Source organism: Dunckerocampus dactyliophorus, chromosome 19 (assembly GCF_027744805.1).
Source record: "Dunckerocampus dactyliophorus isolate RoL2022-P2 chromosome 19, RoL_Ddac_1.1, whole genome shotgun sequence".
NCBI classification, from domain to species: Eukaryota; Metazoa; Chordata; class Actinopteri; order Syngnathiformes; family Syngnathidae; genus Dunckerocampus; species Dunckerocampus dactyliophorus.
The window spans coordinates 7,874,248-7,888,816 of NC_072837.1; the positions used below are offsets into that span (position 1 = coordinate 7,874,248).

The following is a 14,569-nucleotide window of genomic DNA, read 5'->3' on the forward strand; positions in this document are numbered from 1 at the left end:
GGGTGGAGGTTGGGGGGAGGGGGGGTGCTCTACTGTCTTTTTTCCGTCTATTTTACATGCAGGAGGAGTTCATTTGTTTTTTTGGCACTGTTGCTATCAATTAACTCAAATTGAATACTTCTTTATCACATCACTGCCAAGAAGGCAAATGCCCTCTGTTTAGCGAGAGAGAGAGAGAGAGAGGGGAAGAGGGAGGAACAGAAAGAGAGCGAGCGAGAGAGAGAGAGAGGCTTACCTAAAGCGGTTCTATGTAGTCTGCAGCTTGGACGCGCCATGTATGTCTCAGTTCTTCCGTGCTGCAGTGAATAGAATGGGACGTTATTCCACATAACTCAACTACAACATTAGTAGCCTGGACGTGTTTTTTTTTTTTTTTTGACGAACGGATTAACAAAGCTTCTTCTCCTCTCAGCCCGCAATGAGATTCAGCACTTTGGACAGAGACTAGCCGCCGATTGAAGGTAAGCTAGCAGAGTTGATGTTCACTGTGGTGGCTAAAGATGGAAAGAGACACTGTTGAACGCAATGTGACAAGCCAACAACGCCTCAAAATGACATAATAACACACGTTAACAGGGTAGTTATATATTTTTCTCCCCGGTAGTGACTCTTATCTCGCTCTCCCTTGACGATAAAAGATTTTTTTCCCAAACAAATTCGCCAAACGAGGCGTTCAAACTTGTAACAGTCTTGGTTAATTACTTTACGTCACGTTTCTCAGCGTTATTTAAGGTAACTGTTCATTTTGGACGAGTCAGCGCGCGCCCGGTGCGTGTCTCAGGTCTGTCGTGCACGCACAGACAAGCAGGGTCACCATGAAAATATATCACGACGACCCCCAAGCTCCTCACACCAACAATATTTCAAAGTGACGATCAGATAATGAGAATGACACACTGGGGGTCTTTCCATGTTGACAATGCATTGTATATTCTATGGTAACTTTTAGCACAATGGCATCAACAGGAAATTAGTTTGCTGCAATAAACCTCACTGAGTATCCTTTTTTTTAATGGTTTGGTTTGCAAAAACTGTCTAAAATGTACACAGACCAAATTCTATGTCTTGTCAGTCGTGATTGAAACACAGCTGGATTCGCCACATTATTGGACCATCGGATACTATTCAAGTATTTCCATCGCAGAGATTGTTTTTTCAGCACTTTAGTTGGATCATGTTCAGTTTTTTTTGTTTGCGATTCATTTTCTACACCTGGTTGTCCTCATTTGGGTGGCAGGTGAGCTGAAGCCTATCCCAGATGACTTTGGGTGAGAGGCGGGGTACACCGAGCCAATCACAGGACACGTGTAAACAGACAACCATTCACACTCACATTCACACCTATGGACAATTTAGCATTGATGGTTTTGGGATGTGGGAGGAAGTTGGCATGTCTGGGGAAAAAAAAGTGTGTTCTAATGGAGACTCGAACTCAGAGATCCAGGCTATAAGGCTGATGTGTTAACCACTAGGTCACTGGCTCACCACTTTTCAGTTCATGCGCAGCACACTTTTTGAGCACAAATAGTGCGTTCACACTGACAAATGCAGTGCATTGAAGCATGCAGTGATGGACCCTAACCACCCTCATCGCATCGCCATCTTTGCTATGCAGCACAAGGGAATAGGAGGAGATAGCAAAGGAGAGAAGAAGACGAGTAGGCTGATAAATATTGCGATCATTTTCTGTAAGTGCATAACGACAAATGAATTTAGGACGGAACTACACTGTTTCAGTTAGCGTGCAATATGAAGCGCGTCTTGTCATGTTTTTAATACACTGCATGAGTCCAAGTGTGTCCTTCCTTGTTTGTATCCTATTAGCTAGCTAACAAAATAGCAACCGGAAGAGAGAAGTCAGCTACGTCGCGTCGCCCGTTTATGACATCAGAGGTTGACCCTTAAAAATTTTACCAACTATTTTTTATTTTACATGCATAAAACAATTCGAAATGCACATAAATGACGAGTGAAAGGGATAAATGAACATTTAAGGTTACTTTTACCTTCACTTAAGACGTGACTGTTCCCAAAGACACGATGTGGCAGCGACATCGACCACCACCCCCTTCCTTGTTATTTCTTAAGTTCAATAGTGTTTCTCACTTTCTTTCTCAAAATGCGGGCACTTCCAACGTTCTTTCAGCTCTATTTTGGGTTACTGAGGTGAGAAACACTATTAAATTAAAGAAATAACTGAAGGCAAAACATTGTAGGGTTGTATAAGGTACAGCTTAAGTTCTGTGTCACTGCATTCTTGGCAACTGGTGAAAACATTAGCGTCAATTTATGGTACAGTGGTCCCTAGTTTATTGTGGTTAATTGGTTTCAGAACTAACCATTAGAAGTGAATTTCCACAAAGTAGGATTCCTTATTTGTAAATTAAACATTTTCATACTCAGAGCATAGAAAACTTGTCTCCAACCTTCTAAATACTGTTTTTAACATTATTAGAGCCTTCTAGACAAGAAGTAACACCCCTATAATTACCTTTACACTCGTAATACCTGATGTATTAGAGAAATACATAAGACTTCTCATGTTTGTTACTATGTGTTCCCTAAGGGACCTGAAACAGAGGCGGACAGGAAGTGACGTTGGGGGGTTCAGAGTTGAGTTTTAGTAGACCGCGTTTATATTAGGGATTTTTATTGGGGATTATCGTGCCTGTTGTGGCATAATTTTAAACCTGCGATAAAAGCCTGTTGTTCGGACAATCAAGTCTGATCCCTATGTGTCACCAAACATTACAGTATCATTACTGACACCTAGTGAGCAGTGAACGCCTTGTATTTTTATTTTATTTCATTTCGCTATTTCGGCTTCATTTAGGCAGCAAATATGTCATGTTGCTTAAATATGCATATTTTTGACTAATAATAACAGACCACATTTCACCACGAAACAGCATGATTATTAATTCATCTATTTTTGAAAAAGCGTGATAGAGTGAAATGGCTAAATTCGAAGTGCAAAGGGGCAAGGGACTTGTTTGGTTTTTTTTTCAATAGTAAAGAAAAACATATGAAAAAGAATGTTCTGCAGTCGTAGGCGAGTGCTGCAAAATGTTGCTGTTTTGTACACCAACAACAGGAATTGTACACCTCAGTAATCTGTGCAAAACATTTGCTTTTAGCTGGGATTAAATGTGGGACTTTTTATTTACTCGTTGGGTGCTTGGACGTGACCACCCAGTATTTGTTTCTTGCTGCCTCCGTGCCTTAGTGCTGCAGCTTTTTCTTTTTTTTTTTTTTTTTTTTTTTGCACAGAAGAAATTAATTCACTGAATGCAAAGGAAGAAAAATGCCCATGTCAGGTCCGCTTTGGATAGGAGGTGACCACCCCCATACCCACCCTGCTTTCAGTCTAACTGGCTCTGATAGCTCGGAATGCACACGAACACACCGTGACACTGTAAACCCATAGTGATTTCCATAAAGCCCCGATTTTAAAAGCCTCGATTTTAATGACGTTAATTAGGATTTTGATTACATTGAATGTGTGATAACGCTCGGCTCAGCGTTAACTGTGTCTGATATGTCGGCTCAGGCTGTGAGTGACAAGAATTTAGCGCAAATCATAGCGGAGATGTTACCACAGTGCTCCTCTCTAGTGTCCTTGAAAGAAATCACGTTTTGAGAAGCCAGTTTTTCCTCTGGGTTATTAAGCTCTGGGCTTTACTGTATAGAAATTGCTCCTTCATATTGCGAGGATGATGAGCCCAATGCAAATTAATCTTGCATGCTCAATTTATTATGCGATAAACAGACTATGAATTTGAATTTGAAAAGTGACCCTGCGGAGGTCAGGCTGCACAATTGCATCTTACGTATTTCTGGAGTGTTCTATGTAATTAGAAATGAATCGTCAACCTATAGGTTGGAAGGATAGTGAGCTCAGGGCATGCACTCTGAGGAAAGATGCAATATTTCCTCAAACAGTGGCCGCCGCTGTAATAATTAATCACTGGGTGGGTTGCCTACCTGAATAAACACCTCACCCCTTCCTCCACCTCACACTCGTAATAAAATGAATAATATGGTGGCGATAGTGGCACTCAGATAGTGGTAATTTTTCTTTAGCAGAGCCGAGCATGGCATCTGTAAAGCTGAAGTATGACCGGGATTCCCGGAGGACAAAAAAACAGAGAAATTAGTGACGGGTGGAACAGAAAGTTAAAATGAAGAACGCATTGGAGATCTACCCTTCAGTGAGTGAGGGGAAACAATCATATAATATACAGTATATTTATTATCATACATATAAGATATATTAATACATGCCTGGTACTCTCTGCAGTTGAGTTTACAGACAAGTCTCCAGCATGCCCCCGCGACCCTATTGAGGGGAAGCGGCATAGAAAAAGGATGGATGGATGGAAGACCAGTGTGACAAGACAGCGAAAGAGTGCCGACATAGCATTCAAGATTTAGTCAGTACAAACCAGTACAATAACAAGTGAACTTTATGAAGACATTAATGTATTCATAGTGTATTAGTCCATTCATTTTACCTAATCAACTTTGTGTGTACGTGCATGTGCATGTGAATAACTTTCTACGCCTCTCTGGCAGTCTGGCACTCACAGGAATCTAAGCCTGGTTTGTTTTGAATGTTAATAGATGCATTCAATGCGGCAGTTTCTGTGGGGAAATTTGTTGTCTTGCTGGAAATGATATAACAATGGTCACGTGAGTTGAATACTTGGACTGGGGACACATTTTACTCAACACACTCACTGAAAATCTCAAGTATTTTCAAGTCGTTAGACTAAAGTCAAAGTCCAAGTGGAGTTGCAAGTCTTTGATGATATTGTCAAGTCCAACAGTCATGTCCGAGTTTTCTGAATGTCCAAGTTGTCCGAGTCCAAAGTCATCAAAATTGTGCTTCAAGTCTGACTCGAGTCCAAGTCACGCGACTCAAATCCACACTGCTGCCATGCAGAGGTGCCCTGTCTTAGAATTGAATTCGATTTAACTCGGGCTGTCATATGACTAAGATGTTTCATCAGATTAATCGTAGTTTTCAAATTAATTCATCACGATTAATCACCATTTGCAGCTATATGACAAATATGTCACTGTTTACTGTGTTTAAAAGATAAATGGCAGGACTATATACTGTATGTACGGATATACTGTATATTATTTAACAGCGCTAACTTAACTTAAAATTTGAACCAAGCTACGAGATACCACACAAATCACAAAGACACAAAGACCAGTAGCAGAACATTTGAATCACACTTTAGCCGTGTTATTATAAGCAATGTGGGGTTGGTTGCGTTCAAAGTTGCGTTCATTTAAGTTGGATTGAGTTTATTGTTATTATTTATACCACACATACTAAAGATGTTGTTGTGATGCTTGAAGTTCTGTGAATGCACCTGATGGTAGGAGTTGGAGATACATACTGTATATGGTGTTGAAATTGCACTGCTGTTGCCGTGTTCAGGTCAGAATAAAGTCATAAAAGAGTGTCAGACTCTGTGTGACTCTGTAGGGACAGTACACTGTGCCTCCGTCTGCTGTCATAACAGGTGTGGCTTGCCATGATGCGCATGCCTTAATTATGTAAAAAATAAATGTCATTATTTAAATAAATAAGCTTCTACTGTAAACGCGTTACATTGACAGCCCTAATATTCATCCAAAAAACACTTGGCATACAGACCACTGCAGGATGACCGTCTCAGTTTCAGATGTTTTGCATTACACAGACTACAGACTGGCTTGCTTTTCATGATTGTGCACTTTGCTTGCATATTGCGCTGTGGATTGTGTTCCTGCATGCCTGGGATCCCATTTTATGGGCCTCTTTAAAATTCAGCCCTCTCGCTACAAACTCAATTAAATACAGTATTGCTATAAATACATGAGCTGAAAGCCATAGAGCTGGTTGAGGCAGTGCACACTCACTCACTCACTCCCACCTCACCCCCAACCAATCATCCCAGGCTCTGACCCTACCCCCATTAGGGCTGCATAGTGTCTTGTGGTCAATTTGAATGATCAACTGAATGTGGGAGGCTGTCACACATGCCAAAACCAACCACGCTCTTGGAAACTACGCGCCTGGAACGTCCATTGTAATTGTTCATTTCTATAGCTCCTTTTGGCAGAGACAAGACGAGCTAAATGGGAGTGCATTGTCTTTGCTGCGCTAGCATGCTTGTGCCATGTTCGCTGTAAAGTTGTTGGCATCGTCATTAGCTGAAACAGCGTTTTTGTTGTTGCACCGTATGCTATATGGACACACTTCGTTGCAGTGGTGGTTCTCAGTCACTGGTTTTCCATTCCAGTATCTGTTGCTTTGCAAGGCTATAATCTCCCTGACATAATGGCGTCCACTCCAATCAATAGCCAAATGGCTTGGTCAATCAATAGCAGCCATACTGTACAATAACGTGGCCTGGGAGAGGCAGAAAGGAAATCCGCCTGCAGGCATCACATGTTGGAATTTCTTTGCAATATACTCCTTAATTATACATCAGAAATGCTAACCTTGTTAACAAGACAAGCATTATGCTTGGTGATCTATTCTAATGTGAGTACAGCATTAGCACTTTGCTCCTTCATACACACAAACACACAAAACACTTAAATTATACACAGTGGACACTGATAGATCTGAATTTTTCCCCACAGGTAATACAGTGGTACCTCGGTTCCGATGAAAATTTGTCTTGGTTTTCGTACACTGTCTCAGTTATTGTATGGCCAAACAGTGCACCTAACAAACTAGTCCAGTGCCCAAACAAAGCTTCTATACATTGGTGATTGAGTCTCCGTGAAGAACGGCTAGTGGTTCTTTTAGAAGTAGGACACTATAGGCGTATTCTGTCCAGGGAATCCTCTAATTGTCTTCATTAAGTGTGTGTGGGTGGTTTATTTGCACTGATGAGTGCCAGAATTTTTATAAAGAGGTGAGAATCTCTGTTGAATTCAAGAAAGACCAAATTACGAGACACATAGCAGATATTGAGCAGGGCCGGTGTGTGTAATGATGAATGTACCTGCTGCTGAAGTTTACAATGAAGTTCAAATGAGCAAGTATACAGCTCTAGCTGTCCAGTTAAGTCTGTAACGTACAGCGCCCGCGAAGCTCCTCCCTCTACTCATCACCATGTTCACCAATAAGTCTTCTTCTAAATGTTAATTTATCCATTTCATTCCTAATTTAATCGGTATTTTGCACAGTTCTGGCATGTAAAACTTGTTTTGTGTTAACACAAAATTGTGTTTTGTGTATCTGGAATGGAGGATTTATATGACTTCTTATGGGTAAATGAACTCAGTTTTCGTAACATTTCGGTTTTCAACTGACCTTTTGGAACCAATTAAAGACAAAAACCGAGGTTCCACTATAATGGACAAATAAATAATCTGATTTATTATAATCTAATCTAAACATTTATTAGCGATACTATTTATTTTATATTAAATAACACGTGTAAGAATAAGCAAAATCAAGAAAACACTCAACTTTAAATATACAAATACGAATGACAAAAGTGTCATGTGAACTGAACATCAAGCAACAACCCCTTAGCAACAACTCACTTGCTACAACAATCACGTGACCCAGAAACGGAAGACAAAATTATTGAGGATATCTTTATTATATTGTGGGTCAAATCTAAGCAAACACCAATGACTCCAAAACACTCTTGTCGACAAGTTGTGACCGGCACATATATTACTTAACATTAATTCATTATTTCATTATTTCATTTCAGTATTTCATTATTTATGTTGTGGGTTTTTTTTTACTCAGGAAATATTTATGGTGTTGTGACTTGAGCTGCAGGATTAGCCACAGTAGACTGCATTAAGAACTGCATTTATGTTCCACTCCCATCATGTTCTATTACATGGGTGCTCACACTTTTTCAGCCTGTGAGCTACTTTTAAAGTGACTAACTCCCAAAGATCTACCTCCTACTATAAACATAGAAATTAGATGTATTTACTACAGTATATTTATAAAGTAATTATATGCATGTATGTTATACATGTATATCAGGGGTGCACACACTTTTTCAGCATGCAAGTTACAAGTCGACATGGTCTACTGTATCTATAAAACATATAGGCTAACATATTTCGAATCTAATCGGTAAACTTCAAAACTATTATACCAAATACTAATGATTATTATTTGACAATAACAGTTTCAAAGTTTACAGGGAATCAAAGTAGTTGATACACTCCAATAATACACAATTCAATTCTACACTTGTAATATGTCAGTCAAAATAGCTAGGTAGCGTTCATTAGACACACAGTTCATGCTTTAGCCTAGTTAGCAATTGCTATCAAACATTAAACACACAAGAAATTAAAAGACAATTCAGGCGAAGCACTGGGAACATTTTCCAATGAATAAAATAATAGTGTAACAAACGGAAGTGTAGAAAACAAACATTTCTATAGCGGAGTTCAGGACGCGAAGCAAAGTCACTTTTTTTCTGCATAACAAACCACTACAAGTGAACGGAAAATGTTTGTTACAGACATACTGTAGGCATCTTACCGCTGAGTAAGTTTATCCGTAATCAGAATAATAAAGATGAAACTCGCATCTCAGCTTGGGACGTCTGTTCACCACTTAATCTTTGCGGCGGGGGAGCAACAGCAAATCAGGAGGGAAGCTTAATGTCAGCTGACTGATGTCATATGACAGCTGCAAAGTGACGTTTATGCCATCGACCCACACAACCTCCGCGATCGACCGGTAGCTCACGATCGACGTAATGGGCACCCCTGTTGTTTAAAATGACTGTTCAACAGTAAAGCTTTTTTTCCTCTTCTTTGCAATAAAGATATTTCAAAAGAACATATTTTAGAGCTGTAATTATAACAGCGAACCGTGATACCGTGAAACAGTGATATTTTTGCCTGAGGTTATCATACTGTCAGAATCTCAGACCGGCCCATGCATGCCTAATCCTGACATGTAACCCCTGGTGTGCGGTCTGATTCCTCTTTTCCCGTCTCACTTTCGTCTTCTTTGAACACACACAGTGTGTATCCTTTTATGCTCAGTAAACGAAAATAGAAGCTGCCATGCATCACAGCATGCATGACAGCAGTTTTATGTATACATATATTTTTGTTGGTTTAATTGTGAATTGTACGACCTTGGGGAGATTTGACAGGAAAGATTCCGCTGTTGTTACAATAACCCTTTGTGACTGTACAAACCATCCAACTATTTTCTATGCCGTTTATCCTCATTAGGGTCGCGGGGGTATGCTGGAGCCTATCCCAGCTGACTTCGGGCGTGATACTGTGGAATGGTCGCCAGCCAATCGCAAACAACCATTCACACTCACATTCATACCTATGGCCTAACCTGACCTAACATGCATTTTTGGATTGTGGGAGGAAACCGGGGAGAACATGCAAACTCCACACAGAGATGCCCAACAGAGATTTGAACCCAGGTGTTCCCGATCTCCTGACTGTGTGGCCAACATGCTAACCACGAGGCCACCGTGCGGCCTGATCGCTTTCACAGCCAGTACATTAAATTTAACTCATAATAATTTGTTAGTTTGCCAGTGCCACCAGACATGGCTTTTTGATACAAAAACACTTGAGTGATTGAATATGTGAGATTTGAATGAGAAGTGTATCCCATTCAACAACGATTTAGCAAGCTCTCACTAATTAAATAGCTTGCTGAAATAAAAAGCAAGGATAAGGTCAAAAAGATTAAAAGTACATTGAAATACGAGAAGTGGTTGGGAAAATAAATGATTACTTAGGTGGTAAATAGTCCATAAAGCCAAGTTAAAATATCTGGACGAAAGCAAATCAAAGGAGAGAAACAAAAGTACAGAAGAGACTTTTGACTAAGAAATGCCAGATTGAGTGTGACTCCTGCGTTTTATGGTGTGATAAAAGTGCGCACCATACACAGAGCTGTTTGTGTCTGTTCTCACTTCGGGTGTTTCCTTGCTTCTAACTTAAAAGATGTGGTTCTTTTTTGCATGTTGCCAAAGTGATCCTGTAGTGACGTTTCATTTTCGGAGACGTACGCCCACATAGTTACAGCCTCCCATTTAAACACCGCCGCGCGCACAGTGGCACCACAAGGAAAAGCACAGAGCATGGCAGTGCAGATATACAGTATACTGTCGCGGTGAAATATAGGAACCATTGCAGCCCTCCAGGAAGGCGGTTATCAGAGATACACAAGTGATGGGGAAATCCATCAGTTGAAGTACCTTGACTTCAGTTCAGATCCTGTCTATCCATCCAAGCTGTTGTCCATTTATTCACCTATTAATGCAACCAGTCGATACTTTATTCTTTTAATATCTAGTCATTTACCCAACCAATATGCATCCATCAGCATATTGATACATCAAGTATGCAACCATTCATCTGTCTATTGCATGGATCTAACATTCACCCATCCATGCAACTGTGCATTCCCTCATACGCCCTGTCCCTCATATGTCACCTCTGCTGGTGACAGCCAGGTAGTGCACTCCAGTTTGCCTTCAAAACGACCAATTCCACACAAAAAACAAAAAGAATTATCTACCATTCACATGCCCCATCTTCTAGTGACCATTATTTAATCCAACCTCCAACCACACTTCCTTCAACAATCATCTACCCGCTCCTCAATCCATTCATGCAACCCGGCAAAGCTCTCAATTAAATATGGTTGTCATTACATTTATAAAATGTTTTATGTCCATTATTCCATTTGATTTTACAAATAATGTCACACTGACATACTAAGACTATATGCTCGAGGCTAGAGGCCTCTTGACGCTCTAAACAAATCATCCACATGCTTATCACCTGATTGATGGGGATGTCATACAACTTCATGTAAAAAAATCCAAACCATCCCTTTAAGTAACATTTTAGCCCGAATAGACATTTTCCCCAGAAGCCGTCTCCTTGCTTGCAAGTTTTATTCAACTGTATTGCTCTCAATTCTGAAAAAACTTAATATTCTCTTGTCTCTGTCTAGTTTGGACTTTGCAGCAGATTTTCCCTTGACACATCCACTCACCTATCCATCCATCCACACATCAATCATACATGTACCAACCTTCCATCCATTATTTGTATGGCTCAACTTATGTTTTTATTCGAGTTTCTCCCAACTTCAGGATCAAAGTCTTGAGAAAAAAAAAATCTGTTGGGAAAATGCTGAATCCATTAGCGCCTCATATCTCTGAAAACTTATTTTACTTTTTACAAGTAAAAAGAATCATGTCTCAAGGCTCCGTATAAAGACATGAGAGAAAAATAGTCGCGTTAAAGATGACTCGGCACATTCTAACGCCCCACTTTATTTTGGAAACTGTATGTTTTATCTCGGTTTCTTCAGCGGTCGCAAAAACCCCAACGACTACACAGCTGTATATGTGTCATTTTGTAATATGGCATACCATCCTCATGTTTTCTCATATGTGTGCTTTTTTTGTGTTACCGTCAACACTGTGGTATTGTTTCTCCGTGGTTGTGGATATGCTCTATGAAAAAGCCTCGCCGACATCACAAAAACAAAAGAGAAATGTGATTTACTTTTGCTGGGAGTCTGAAAGGATTCAAGAGTCTATAAACGTTAGCATGCTTTAACAGTATATGCTGCAGCCTCTTTTCCTTTACAGTCGTTTAAGAGCAGCAATAGAAAGCTGTGAAAAGTAGTGTTACAGTCTTGACAGGAGGCAAATACGGGAGGTTTGTGTGAATGCATGCTGAATTTTCTCATTTCTGCAAAGCGGTTATAGGTAATAGCCCACAACACGCGTGACCTCGCCGACTTAAATTCCTGTTCTGTCAACGTTAACATATTTTCACATTAATCTGTGTGCATGCTTGACTGTGGGTACGTGTGCGCATACACTACTCCATGTGTAGCAAGGATGTCAGAGTTGTACTAATGCCTCCCATGTCATCGTAATGAGTACATCACTTTTGCACTGCTCTTGATTGGCCTGCTTGTGTATCACTGCTGAGAGAGTGTGCTCTTGTCCAGATGGTGCGTGCACGTTCATGCATATTCGGTGTTGCTTACGCCTGGACTTTCCTTTGTTGGAATGTAAGGGCATCTAGATCAACAATACTATCTGCCCCAATGGCTGGACAGGACAAAAAAAAAAAGTTGTGTTTTTTTTTTATCTTAAAACTCTTCTCTCGCAGATTTCACCTGATGGTAATCAGACTACCCTCGGCACCACTAACAACCTTAATTTGGGCCGAGGATCATCTTGTCTCTTGATGGACAGCCAATCAGATCCTCCGGCTCAGGGCCGGTGAAATTGTGAAAATTGCTTTAACCTTTTAAAGGCCGTCGTCTTAAACTTTTTTTCATTTTGAAGCTCTACTTAGAACCTCCATAAGATCCAACCGTGCAAAATGTAAATTCCTCCATTTTTTCCAATGACAGGACACTGGTCAACCTTCAATTTGTATTTTGGAAAATAATTGAACCACTGCAAACGCAAGAACGAACAAACACATAACTGACAACAAATATGTTGACACTGGAATCCTACTGCTTTGAATGTGAATTCACTTATTTCATATCCGGTGTACAGTCGTTCCTCATCACTTCATGCTTTGACTTTTGATGTGTCTCCGTTTTTTCACTAATGCGACTCATGATTTGTTTCTGCGTAGATATAAATGTAAAATGTCTCCATCATGTATATGTCATGGAAAGGTGTGCTTTGCTGAGACTTGGGGAAAGGTACTCACAGATGTAGACAAAAGGTCTTCTTGTCAAAATTATTTTTTAAATCTGTCAGTGACGTGGCTCACGTCAATGTCCCAGACATCCACCCACACGCTCCTTGGAACAGACGTCGCAGCAAGTTCCCCACGAACTGCCATAGTCCAAATTCTTGCCCTCTTCTTTGTTAATCTCCCACGCAAAATAATTTTATTCAGCAAATGTTGTGCATCACTTCGCTACCCTTTAGTAGTTGCTGCTGTAGTAATACCGGAGCAGTCATAGTAGTAGCCGTAACACTGGCAGCACACAACACTGACAAGTCGCATGCTTTGAGGAACAAAAGCAGCACATGTCCACTTTGTGTTAAATGCAAATAATTCAATAACTCGTATATTAAGAAGCAGTAAGTGCATGGATGCTTCACAGTTATAAACCAATGTACCAACAGTTCTTAGTAGACCACGTTTCTTCATTAACCATTTAGACCAGGGGTGTCCAAAGTGCGGTCTGGGGGCCACCGGCGGCCTGTGGCTGTTTTTTTATTGGTAGAAAAAAAATTCAACAAAAAAAACTCCATCAAAAATAAATGCGGAAAATAGAGCTAAAGGCACTATGTAAAGAGAAAAAGCTTTAATACTGAGCCTGCTAACAAATAATAACACAAAGCTTTGACTGTAAAACTGTATGTTTTGTTAACCTTTTTACAAACTATAAAAACCATATATACAAATATCAAAGTGGCCCCTGCATGGGATAAAAGAGTGGGATAAAAAAGTAGGAAATCCTGCAGCCATGTGTGCAATTATGTGCCTCCATATGCCATCTGCTCTAATGTACATGTACATTAATTATGGCATGGTCCAATAAGTAAACAAGAAGGCTTGCTGTCTGTGCACACATGCAACAATGTGACACGGCCTACAGGCACAGAGAAACATTAAGTCTTGTTAACTGTGTCACACACTGATGATTTATTTGCAAATTGATTGAAATTGATGGCTGAAGCATACAGTGGTTAATAAGAGACGTTAATTGCGTTGTTGCTCACTTAAGCAAGATTAAATTGTTCTTATCAAAAAACTTTGTCCGGCGAGTCTTTTCCAGTCGTGCTGTTTGTGTTTAATTACAGTGTTTGCTTGTAATTGAAGTGGACCCATGGAGTCAGCATCCATGTTGCAGTCCTCGACAACCAAGCCTCTCGTGGTTTAATTGCAGCACAAACATACACACATGCAGCAGCGACAGCAGAGAGTGTGAGCCAACAAACAGTGTCTCACACATTGTTGTGCACAGCCCCTCTCTATTCCCCTCTCATTTGTCACTTGCTGGCCTTTGCCAAAACTGCACAAATTCACAGTCTCTGTGAGGCATATGAGGTGAGCTCCCCCATAGTAAGGATTTAACCCCCTTGGATGGGGCCAGCTGTGTAGTAATCCTGCCTGTATATTCCAGCCGGGCAGGAGAAGTAACAATAGTGTAAATCAGCATCAAGTTAGATCAGTTTTGACAAGGGGAAAAGCCGGAATCCCTCGCCCAGGCTGCAGTGGCTAGTGGACTGATTGGTTTGCAGCAGCGGCCCATTCTTGGGGAGATGCACGTTCTTCCCTGTGAGAGGCAGAAACATCTGCTGGTGTGTCACTGCCTCTGGGCTGTGGAGTACTTCTACCCCGTCCCTCTACCCCCATTCCCTTCCTCTCTCCTTAGCCATCACTCTCTATGACCTCAATTCACCTCCATGTTTTCCCCCCTCTCCACTTCTAGTCTCAGCACCACTCTGCATCAACACGCTCCCAGCATGTGATGTAGCCCTTAAACGTGCTGCTTTATGTGGGCTAAAATGTGTGTTTCCGTCCACAA

General features: G+C 40.7%; 1 protein-coding gene across 1 annotated transcript in view; it reads left to right on the plus strand.

Annotated features, from left to right (window-relative positions):
• The first annotated feature begins 236 nt into the window (after positions 1 to 236).
• Positions 237 to 14,569, plus strand: part of tmem121ab (transmembrane protein 121Ab) — a 51,976-nt gene continuing 37,643 nt past the window's right edge. The window contains exon 1 of the mRNA XM_054761335.1: positions 237 to 461. The gene's annotated coding sequence lies outside the window, so the exon portion shown is untranslated. The remainder of the gene's footprint in view (positions 462 to 14,569) is intronic.